The sequence below is a fragment of the Carassius auratus genome, unplaced genomic scaffold (genome assembly GCF_003368295.1).
Source record: "Carassius auratus strain Wakin unplaced genomic scaffold, ASM336829v1 scaf_tig00006772, whole genome shotgun sequence".
Classification (NCBI taxonomy): domain Eukaryota; kingdom Metazoa; phylum Chordata; class Actinopteri; order Cypriniformes; family Cyprinidae; genus Carassius; species Carassius auratus.
The window spans coordinates 5,950-18,630 of record NW_020523788.1 but is presented as its reverse complement, the minus strand read 5'-3'; the positions used below and the strand labels follow the sequence as shown (position 1 = coordinate 18,630).

The 12,681-nt window shown below is 38.0% G+C and overlaps 1 long non-coding RNA gene across 1 annotated transcript; it reads right to left on the bottom strand.

The window, feature by feature from the left end:
- Positions 1-3,584: 3,584 nt before the first annotated feature.
- LOC113071277 (uncharacterized) lies at positions 3,585-4,500 on the bottom strand. The gene is made up of 3 exons (XR_003280065.1): positions 4,226-4,500; positions 3,846-4,131; positions 3,585-3,731 (listed from the first exon to the last, which is right to left on the bottom strand). It is a non-coding gene; the product is annotated as an uncharacterized LOC113071277 (long non-coding RNA).
- Between the last annotated feature and the right edge of the window lie 8,181 nt (positions 4,501-12,681).

Here is a 12,681-nt window from a genome sequence, read left to right as displayed (position 1 = left end):
GTGAGCTGGACCGCAGACAGAAGGCAAAAGGGCCAACAAGTGCTAAGCATCTCTGGCCTAATGGTTAGAGGGTTGGACTCCCAATCGAAGGGTTGTGGGTTCTAGTCTCGGGCCGGACGGAATTGTGGGTGGGGGAAGTGCATGAACAGCTCTCTCTCCACCTTCAATACCTTAGAGCCCCTTTCACACTGCCATTCCGGCAAATACAGGGGTAAAGTGTTCCTGGAATTGTTCCCTGGTCGCTAGATTTGGCACTTTCACACTGCCAGTGATGAACCGGTATATGTGCGTGCTTTCACACACAACCCTTGAAGATCCCGTAACGACACGTGACATCAGCGCGTGACGTGTAATGTACGAGTCGACAAAGCTTGGCACGTTATACTTTAACTGAAGCAAGCAAACGATCTCTGCGTCAGTGCGGAAAGTGAGGAACTAACTGATCTCTGCTTCATTACAGTTTGCACATATGTTTTCGTCGCGAATGTTGATCTTCCTTCAAAACAGCCGGTAAAAAAGTCGCGCGATAACACGCGTCATCACTTCGATACCGAATTAGATCTGGCTTTTGTTCACACAGCGCTCGTTCCGGATCGATTACCGCAATATTACTATGTCCCCGACCCGGGTTCGATTCGGTAATCAATTCCGGGACGTGGTTGCTTTCACACAGAAGGCGACCAGGCAATGTTACGGGAATATTGCGGGTCCGACGTGCAGTGTGAAAGGGGCTTAGGTGTCCTTGAGCAAGGCGCTCCCCGGGCGCTGCAGCATAAATGGCTGCCCACTGCTCCGGGTGTGTGCTCACAGTGTGTGTGTGTGTTCACTGCTCTGTGTGTGTGCACTTCGGATGGGTTAAATGCAGAGCACAAATTCTGAGTATGGGTCACCATACTTGCCTGAATGTCATGTCACTAATAGTCACTAATAGTCACTAATTTCAGGTGACTACCTCTTGAAGCTCATCAAGAGAATGCCAAGAGTGTGCAAAGCAGTAATCAAAGCAAAAGGTGGCTACTTTGAAGAACCTACAATATGACATATTTTCAGTTGTTTCACACTTTTTTTGTTATGTATATAATTCCACATGTGTTAATTCATAGTTTTGATGCCTTCAGTGCGAATCTAAAATTTTTGTGACTATGAAAATTAAGACAACTCTTTGAATGAGAAGGTGTGTCCAAACTTTTGGTCTGTACTGTGTGTATATATAAAAAAATGAAAAAAAAAAAAAAAAACGAAAAAAAAAACTTCTGTGGGGAACAAAATTAACATTCTACTTAAAACTTTTAATGTCAATCAGTAAACAAACAGGACACTGAAGTAAACAGAAGTGCATGACATGGACAAAAGTACATTCTAAATCATGATGCATTTATTAAATTCTTTACAAAACTCTTTACACAGTTTACACTGACAATATTGTGCCTCAATACCCCAGTGAGCAAGCCAGAAGGCGACAGTGGCAAGGAAAAACTCCCCAAATTGATGAATGAGCATTATCAGCTAAAAGATACAGGGAGAAACCTTGGGAGAAACCAGACTCAGCAGGGAGAGGCCATCCTCCTTTGGCTGGCACATATCTAAATTTGCTGTACATAGTCTATACTGTATATAAAATCAAGCCATCCATCCAATATTTAATATATAATTGTAACTTATATATTATTCATTTGTATAATAATGTCGACTATTGACTGTCTGCATCAGTTTAGGAACATTTTCTGAATTGATACTTGACAATGGTATAGTCTTCACTGTAAGAAAGAGAAACAGAAAATCAAGAAATTAAAGTAATCAAATTAGTATTCTTAAAAGGATACTATATTCTACCTTTTTATCAGTTGTGTCCTTCATACAAACAGTTAATGAAGTGGAGAATCATATAAACGAGGACGTTTCAAGTGTAGCATATTGCAGAAATCTGAAAAAAAAAATCATGGAACATTAATTGCTCTATTAAGGGTTTACAACATAAAAACATAGGTCTGTGTACTCACCTTTTCAGCGTAGTGGACAGTAGATATCGAGTTGTGCTGCACAAAACTGAAATAATATGGTTATTGCTTCAATTACAGCTTAAAGGTGCAGTAGGGAACTTTTAGAAAACGTCGACTTCGCCTGAAATTTTGAACAATCACAGCTTACAGGTCACTCCCCCTCGCTCTCTGCTGCGCTAAAGCCCTCCCTCCACAGCTCCTCCCCCACATCGGAGCCTGCCGTGAACGCGCGGGCTAGTAAACAATGCAGGGTCACTGATGACGGTGGATTAACGGATATGGCACATTCACAGGTAGGGACGAAACATCAACAATATGCTTTACATTGACTACAAACTTGGTCCTCCAAACATTACGTATTTTGTAAGACATTTATTGTAACTATATGATGTTGCACTGTGTCTATAAGTAATAAATAGCTAGTAAGATAATATAATGGTAATTGACGTTACAGTATGCAAGTAATTATTCTATCGATATGTAATGCTAAATAAGGTTTGCAAGTAAATTAGTTCAGCAACATGACAAGCCAGTTAATTAACAGGTTTCAATTGTTGCTTTGCACAGTGCGTGACATTTTACTTGTATGTTATGCGGCTAGAGTTTTGACACCGAGTCAATGGGGTCCGACGAGGAATTCACACCCACAGCGAGTTCGACGAGTCAACGGACGGGGAGGAGAGGAAACCGTGGTGTGCGCGGAGCATCGGCAGGGGACGTGGGAGACAGGGCAGAGGTCGTCGAGTGGGTCCAACTCCCGAGCACCTCAGCAGAGAGGACATGGAGCGTGTGGAAAATTTAAGATTTGAGAGGATTGCTTATGAACGTGTAAGTTAGCTCAGTTATAAATGTTTTCCCTTTGCACATCATAGTGTATAATATTGTAACATTTTATTTGGTTTATATAATATTGATATATGTAGTGTAATGTTAGCCGTTTATCTGTAGATAATGAGAATTTTGTCTGTTATCACTAGGAGCAAATTCAACAATTGAATTTACAACAGACACAACAAGTGTTGCAGGAATGTTTGGCACGGGATCCAAGCCTAATCTTCGATGTCCTCACCCATTTGGGACCTGCTTCTCCTCCAACATTACCTCCTGTCCCCGGGCAACTATCATGGTGCATCTGTCAGAGATGCAGAGAAAAGCCCAATGTGGTGGAGAGGAAGTGCTGTCTTCAACAGCCACCTTTTTGCATTTCTACTCTACCACACATGGAGACATGCATTCTGCAGGCGGGAGTCCTGCGTCTGACCTGCGTGCTGTAGTATGACCTTCCAGATGAAGGTGAAGACAACAGGCAATTTAAACATGCTGCAAATAGACAGTTTGTGGCTTGGCAGTGTGGGACTCTGGGTCCTGGTCTCAGAGTGGTTATCCCAAGGGCAATCCAGGACTGCTTTCCAGATCCTCATGGACAATACAGGGGATTTATTCCGAGGAGGGTGTGATGTGGTGTGCTTTTTAAAATTTGAAAGCTTTCTTGTTATTTAAAAATTTTGATTATTTAAAACAATATTTATATTACAGGTTTTGTAAAGAGATATCTGTGAATGTGCATCTGTGCATACTTTCAGCAAGTTTAACCTCCTGGTGGAGCTGGTCGAAACTCCTGATAAAACCTTCCCTCTCCATAATCACAGAATTCCTCTGCGTGTCTCGCTTGTCAATGTTGACTATTGACAGGATTTCTTTGGTGTCATTTTCCATGAACAAAACCCAGGACTGTCCATAAAAATTAACACATGCACAAGAAACAAAAATCTTGTCAAACCTGGGGACAACAGTGTCAGTAGAGATGCATGTGAACATTGGCTGGGGTGCTATAATTATACTTACCAAGTACTACAACATTGTCCTTTGACTGCAGCCTGGAAACTACTTCTGCTCTGTTGCTAATCCAGAAGTCTTTGATGGGATCAACACAGTATGTGTCCTGTATTTTAAAGAAGGTTGTCCGCTCCACTATTCCCATATTCATAAACTTGAAGAGCAATGCAACTTTGGCATAATTGTTGCCAGATAGTAATATATTTGATGCCAAAAGGAAGTCCCCAGCTTGCATCCCGTACTTGAAAGTAGGCTGGGAGTTTCATTGCCACACACAATGATTGTTTGGACAGATCTGGAAAACATATTAACAAACACATTTAACATTACTTTCTAACTGTTACAATGATGCCCTTACAACGGATTAAACAACACACAAATGAACATACCCATTGCATGATGACTGCTCCTCTGGACTTGGTCTGGATCTGGAATGGTCCAGGGGCCCGACATCCCACCATTGTCAGTGGGTCTTTCACTGTACACATTGGGATTGGGAGCAACAGATTCTCTGCGAGCTGTTTCAAACAGACATGATAAGTGATGGCTGCAGGATGATCAATGTCGTCCTCACTCTGGATTTTAATTATTTCTGGAACTGGTTGGGATTCTATTAGCTCTGGGTCTGGAGTGTCATGAACAGTGTCCTCCAAGCTGATGACCTGAAGAGCATCCAGACATATTTTTGGTTGAATGGCACCACTAGTTCTGATCGAAAAATAATAATAATAAAAAAAAACATTTAGAAAATTAAAGCTGCAAGCAGCGATGAACGGGCCCTCGCACCCGGGCTCACCGGCAGCGAGTGGCTTTAGTTAATAGGTGAACGGTGAGAAATATGCGTTTAAACTCATAAATATAAGTAGAATATATCAATGTTTATTCCATATATGTGCCAATCTTCCTGTTGCCAGCAGGTGGCGCTATCATTATAATGGAATATTGGCCTTCAGATGTGTTCAGGGCAGGACTTTTATCGAACATGTGAGGTTTGGGGAGGATTGGACATTTTATGCCTGAGTTACAACAACATCCTATTTCATGGCGAAACAATGAAATTTGTCAGGCCGCCATGGACACGCCCTTTAACGAAACCTCAAGATCTTCGCAATTTAAGATCGCAAAAGGCTTTAGATTACACTGACCAAGTTTGGTGTTGATCTGAATAAATATCTAGGAGGAGTTCGTTAAAGTACAACCCCTGAAAATGGCCAAAACAACACTAATTTTGCAGAGAAAATTCCAAATAACTGACTTCCTGTTGGGATTCGGACTTCGTACCAAGAGACTTTTTCGTAGATATTGATGGGTTACATGTGTGTACCGATTTTTGTACATGTACGTGAAACATAGCTCAAGGCGCACTCCGTTTAAAGTGTATACGCACTCCGTTGAAAGTGTATAGGTGGCGCTATTGAGCCATTTTGCCACACTCGATGGAATATTGGCCTTCAGATCTGTCCAGGCCAGGACCCTTATCACACAAGTGAAGTTTGGGCAAGATCGGACATTTTATGTCTGAGTTATAACATCTTTTATTCCAATGGCAAGACATTGAACTTCATCACGGCGCCATGGACACACCTTTTAACAAAAACTCAAGATCTTCACAACTAAACATCACACAGGTCTTTAGATTAGACTGATCACAAAAAAGACACTGATGTCATAAAATTTCTAGGAGTAGTTTGTCACAGTGTAAAATATGTAACTTCCTGTTGCCAATAGGTGGCGCTATGACTATAACTGAATATTGGCATGTAGATCTGTTCAGGTCAAGAGTCTTATCCAACATGTGAAGTTTGGGGCAGATTGGACATTGTATGTCTGAGTTACAGCAACTTCCTTTTTCATGGCGAAACATCGAAATTTGTCAGGCCGCCATGGACCCGCCCTTTAACGAAACCTCAAGTCCTTCGCAATTTATTATCGCAAAGGGCTTTAGATTACACTGACCAAGTTTGGTGTTGATCTGAATAAATCTCTAGGAGGAGTTCGTTAAAGTACAACCCCTGAAAATGGCAAAAACAACAGCAATTTTGAAGGGAAAATTCAAAATAACCGACTTCCTGTTGGGATCCGGATTTCGTACCAAGAGACTTTTTTGTAGGTATTGGAGTGTTACATGTGTGTACCAATTTTTGTACATGTACGTGAAACATAGCTCGAGGCGCACTCCGTTGAAAGTGTATAGGTGGCGCTATAGAGCCATTCTTCCACACCCGGTGGAATATTGGCCTGAAGATCTGTTCAGGCCAGGACTCTTATCACACATGTGAAGTTTGGGGAAGATCGGACATCTTATGCCTGAGTTATAACATCTTTTATTCGCATGGCGAGACATCGAACTTCGTCGCGGCGCCATGAACAAGCCTTTTAACGAAAACTCAAGATCTTCACAACTGAACATCGCACAGGCCTTTAGATTAGACTGACCACAAAAAAGACATTGATGTCATAAAATTTCTAGGAGTAGTTCGTCGCAGCGTAAAATATGTCACTTCCTGTTGCCAATAGGTGGCGCTATGACTATAACTGAATATGGGCATGTCAATCTGTTCAGGTTCGGAGTCTCATCAAACATGTGAAGTTTGGGGCAGATTGGTCATTGTATGTGTGAGTTATAGCAACTTCATTTTTCATGGCGAATCATCGAAATTCGCCAGGCCGCCACGGACACGCCCTTCAACGAAAAGTCAGGATCTTCGCAATTTAACATCGCAAAGGCCTTTAGATTAGGCATACCAAATTTGGTGTTGATTTGAAGAACTCTCTAGGAGGAGTTCGTTAAAATACAACACATGGAAATGACCAAAATTACACAAAATATGCTCATAATATTAAAAATAACCGACTTCCTGTTGGGTTTAGAATTTCGCTCCAAGAGTCTTTTTTGTAGGTATTGGTGTGTTACATATGTGTGCCAATTTTCGTGCATGTACGTGAAACATAGCTGGAAGGCTGTTGATTTTCTTGGTATAGGTGGCGCTGTCGAGCCATTTTGCCACACCCTCTTCTGAATCCTATATCAGACGAAAATTTTCACCAGGTTTGACGCGTGTGCAAAGTTTCATGACTTTTTGAGCATGTTAAAGCCCTCAAAAATGCGATTCATTCGGGAGAAGAAGAAGAAGAAGAATAAATATAGCTGCAAGCAGCGATGGCGGGCTCAAGCCACCAATGCCATCGCCACCCCGGTGGCATCAGGTAAACTGTGGCCAGCGGGCACATGCATTCACAATATCCCTCTGGCAGTGAGGTTTTAAAGGATATGGCGGTTAAAGGGTTAATCCGAATCATCTAGACTTTAAAATCACATTCACAGAACAATATATATATATATATATATATATATATATATATATATATATATATATATATATATATATATATATATATGTATATATTTAGTAACACTTTACAATAAGATTTCATTTATAAACATTATGTTAACATGAACAATATTTATATAGCATTCATTCATGTCAGTTAATATTCCAAACTTAAACATTAAAACATTGTTTTATTGTGATTTTTTTTCCAAGCACATTTTACCAATTCCAAACCATATCAATCTTAATAACTACCATTATTTTTTATTTAATCATTTATGAGTGCTATACAATAGTCCAGGAAAGCTGGAAGAGAAAAACTCCTTATATTCATGTGCATAATTATTAGGCATGTTTTCTTTTACAGATGAAATGCGCTAAAAAAGAGTTTTAACTCAAACTGTTTTAACTCAAAGTCGAAAATTATGAAATACCCATGAGAAATATCAAACACAAATGCAATACAGAAATAGATAAGTTAAGACGTGACCATTGTACAAAAATGCTGACTGGGTCATGAGGTCAGAAAAGAAGAAGAAAAAAAAACAGTTCAAGAAGAACTGACAAAAATAATTGAAAAATAATTAGGAATTAATGTGAAGATTAATTTTTAGTAAATTCTGCAAGACAGACTTTCAGGAAAGGAGGTGGAATAAAAATGAGCTCCTAAATCTTAATCCCGGATTCTGGAAGATATATTCCTCAAACCATCGGACAAGAGGAGGTGCTGCTGGTCCTTCACGAGTCACTCCAATCTGTTCATAAAGCCTATATATAAAGTCTTAATATATAGTATTTCACAATACTTCATGGTATTCTAATTAAATCATTTTTTGGAATCTTTGATTTCTCAGAACCTGACACATTGTAATTCTGAGACTCCAGGAAAGTGGCAGTTCTGTAAAATGTTGGCACTGGAGACTAAATGCTCCCTGATAGTTTCACACCTAATTCACTTAACACACACACAAACACACATTACCCACAGTGACAGAGGGACAGAATGACATCAGATGTATGATAGTTTTTTAATTTTCTATCATCCATATAGTGTTGTATAGTCATGAAACTATGCATATTTCCTCAGAATGACTTGTCTTCTATGTGTACATTTTTTTGAAGCGTTTAGAAGCTGCACTTAAAAAAATAAAAGACATTTACTGGTTACTTTTTTACTGTTATTTCAAAAAATCACCACGACAAAACCATTCAAGCCATTCAAAATTCATCCGCACCTGTTCTGTAAGATACATTCTTTAAACAGTGGTAAAAGAGGATGTGGTGCTGATCCTTCAAGAGTCACTCAAAACGTATCTGTCCATAAAGCCTATAAAGAATTATTCTTAATATACAGTTCACAATACTTCAGCTTGTTATTCTAATTAAGTGAGGGTCATTTTATCAGTAAAATACATAAAATTCATATTATTTTTCTTTGAAAGATTTCTATAAATGATTTAAATCATACTTGTTTCTACAATAATTATTTAAAAGTGATCCTATAGCACCATCTGGTGGCCATTATTGGTACTAAGAATTGCCAGCTTGATTTATATGTTATGATAGTTTTAATTTTATGCTGGCTCTTGAAAATGATAAAGCTATGAAACTTACTGTGCTTCCTTCAAATGATGACTTCTACGTATATAAAAAATTATGAAGAGTTGGAATTAAAAATTTTAAAGATATAGTAAAATAACTATTGTATTTTTTATGTTACTTTAATAAATCGCTATGGCCACACCATTTAAGGTATCCTAAACCCATTCGCAATTTAACATCTTCAGTATATTGGCTTCATGTTAAAAAAGTTTGGTGTGAACTACTTGTGTCTTCTTGGAGGAGAATGAATTCATTTACAGGCTGAGTTTATCATAAATCCACAATAACATTTCTGAGTTCTGTATCAATCTGTGTTGTTGTTTGTTTATTTTCATTTTTCATAGGAAGATAATTGACACTTTACTCTCCTTTTTAATAAATGTGCTTATAAACCAAGAACAAGCTATTTATAGCTGTATTTATAAACTGCTTACTACTGACTATTAATATTGGGACAAGGCTTTATGAAGCATGAACTGACTATTTACAAATGAGTGAAGTTATTATAAAGTGTTATCAATGCATTTGCTAATGTTAACAAATTAAATATTATTTTACAGTGTTATCAAATCCCTTAAATGATTTGTAAGTGTTTTGTAATGATTTTATTGGCCTACAAGCATTTGTGAAAGTTCTGCTTGTATTACAGCTTAGTCTTGATCTGTGAGCTGAACAGATTTACTGTTACATCCATGAGATTATGTAAATTCAAATAAATATCATGTCACAGGATGTCAGAGGTCAGTATCAAATTAGTTTGAAATTATTATATGCAGCAAAAATAAGGTTTTTTTAGGATTTTTAAAAATCCCTAAAACTGTCAGAAAAGGATAAGGCCCAAGATTTCTATGTGAGTGGCTAAATTTGTTTGTTTTTATAACTATAATGCATAAACTATGAAACTATACAAAATGTATAAAAAAGTACAAGTTATTCTTTCCCAATGTTTTTTTTTTTTTTTTTTTTGGATTTACATTTTAAAAAATTAGCCTACTGCATTCATTCTAAACAGCTTGAATAAAACCTGTTAATATTTATTATAGACCACTGTAACTGTGTATAATCTAACAAACAAGTTTATTATGAAAATAAAAGTGTACACCAGATAAATTGGACGATAAAGAAATTGCTAACAATAGCATAATAGAGCATGTTTTAGGTTTTTAGGCGTTTAGATGCAGAAATGGACAAATCAAATGTAAAATAAAATGTAATTGATTTAATTAAATATAGATTAATTCTTGTTAGAGCAAAATAATAAATAAATAAATAAATAAATACGTACACACATTAAAAAAAGCAGCCAAGATGAATGAGTTTCATTTTTTATATAGATCAAAATTGAAGACAGAAGCAGCTGGTATATGCGGTCACTTAATATTAAAATCCAGTAGATCCACTTCAGATTTATTTCTCAACAGTTTATGTTCACGTGGCTGTTTTCGTTTATATTCGCCAAGCTATTATGTATTTTGAAATAATCTTGTCCGTGATGTGTTCGTTCGTACGACGAAAGCCAGAATCCTGCAGCTCGAGAGATATATGTTATTCTGCCAGTCGCGCTTTCAAATAGTCTTTCACACTTAAACGGGTCACAAACACCTGCATTTAGCTCTTGTTGTGTTACAATGGGTTTATTGTGTGCATTTGTGGTAATATTTTATTTAAAAAAGCTCTTAAACAAGAATAAATTCGTTTGTTTTGAGCTCGACACTGTACGCACTGATTGGAGGTGGTGATTTCAGATAGGCAGCCACAAATATTTCATTTTCACACAAACAGTTCAAAAACATCTGAATTTAGCTCTTGGTGTGTTCTAATTGGTTGATTGTGTGATATCGCTGTAATAATTTATTTTTAAAAGCTTTAAAACAGGAATAAATTCGTTATTCTGAGCTCTTTACTCCAGACGCTCGTGATCACAGCGGTGATTCATCTCTCCTATTTCTCACGTATCTCTGGCCAGAGATAATTTATCCATGAGCCCTAAACCGGTAATAATCAGATATGTTGGTTTAGCTTGTCAGTGTGAATTAAATCTAAGTATTTATTTGTATTTTTAACCGATTTAAAAGTGAAAGTAAAAGTCCGGTAATTGCACCTGTAGGGGCGCAATTTCTCTCAGACAACGGAAGTCTGAAGCACATATACTCAAACAGAGGGACAGAGTGAGATGAGATGTCTGACAGTTTTTTTAATTTTCTGTTATCCATACAGTGTTGTAAAGTCGTGAAACTATCCATATTTACTCAGAATGACTTTTTTTTCTGTATGAAAAAAGGTTTTGAAGTGTTTGGAATTTAAAAATGCAGGACAATTAATAATTCCATTTTTACTGTCATTTAAAAAAAATCACCACGACAAAACCGTTCAAGCTATCCAAAATCCATTGGCAATTTAAGTTGTTTAAAATGTTTTGGCATCATGTAGACAAAGTTTGGTGTGTATAGTGTTACTCTCCTCTGAGCAGTATGCATTAATTCACAGCTAAATGTAAAAAGAAATCCACATTCAAATCAAAATAGCTGACTTCCTGTTGATCGTAGCTGATGACTGTGAATTAGAAAGTTGTCCGTCTTGATAAGAACAATTTTTGTACCGAGTTTGGTGTCTGTAGCTAAAACTAACCCCCCTACTTTTGACAAAAGGTGGCGCTATAGAGTGCCTCTTCCACGCCCTCTTATGAACTTTTGCCAGTGTCTAGTTATCATAAATACTGATATGTGTTCTGAGTTTGATGAAATTCTAAGAATGTTATATGCCTCAAAATCACCTGAGAAGTATTCCAGTTTAACATGTTGCCACGGCAACAATATTTTTAGATATCAATATCCCCCCAGCAGATTTATATCGGCTGTGTTTTAACATTATTCTGATGAAGTTTGAAGCAAATCGAGTAAAAATAAGATGGTGAATTCAAAGCATTTTGAAAATGACACACTTCCTGCTGCCAGTTGGTGGCGCTATAACTTTGACTCCTAATAGTCACATATATGCAATCGACATTATACAACGAATAATCTGATGAAGTTTGATTATAATCAGGAAATGTATGTGGATGGTATTAGACACTTCCTGTTTCTCAATTCTCGCCATAATTTCAACGCCTCGCCACGAGCAAACCGTTCGAGATATCAAAAATCCCCTGGCAATTTTTCATCCCCAATGTCTTGAGATCATGTTGACCGAGTTTGGTGGCAATCGAGTAAAAAACCTATGACAAGTATATCAAATTCCAGAGCATGCGCTTTTTACATAACTCTAAATAGCTGACTTCCTGTTGGGCGGAGCCTATGACATGCAATACGCACGTTTTTTGGCACAATGAGATCTATATGTGTACTGAGTTTCATATTAATACGTGCAAGTATGTGTGAGCTACACATCAACATTTATGACTGTGTTCCAGGGGGCGCCATAGAGCCCCTGTGCCACGCCCGGGTCCCAGCCTCTGCAGGCTCCTTAAGCCCACAGATTCCAAAGTGTGCGCAAATTTTCAAGAGTTTTTGAGTATGTTAAGGACCCCAAAAGCCCCCACAACTTTGACGACAAATATGAATAATAAACCCCAAATAGCCAACTTCCTGTTGGGCGGAGCCTATGATATGCAATACGAAAGTTGTTTGTATTGATGAGTTCTATATGTGTACCGAGTTTCGTATGTCTATGTGCAAGTATGTATGATATATGGCCCTCCATATTACAGGGGGCGCTGTAGAGCCCCTGTGCCACGCCCGTGTATCAGTCTCTGCCCGGCCCTAATGGCCGCAGGTTCCAATGTGTGTGCCAATTTTCAAGACTTTTTAAGCATGTTAAGGGCCCCAAAAGCCCCCGAAACCTTGAAGAAAAATAATAATAATAAATAATAATAATAAATATAGCTGCAAGCAGCGATGGCGGGCTCAAGCCAC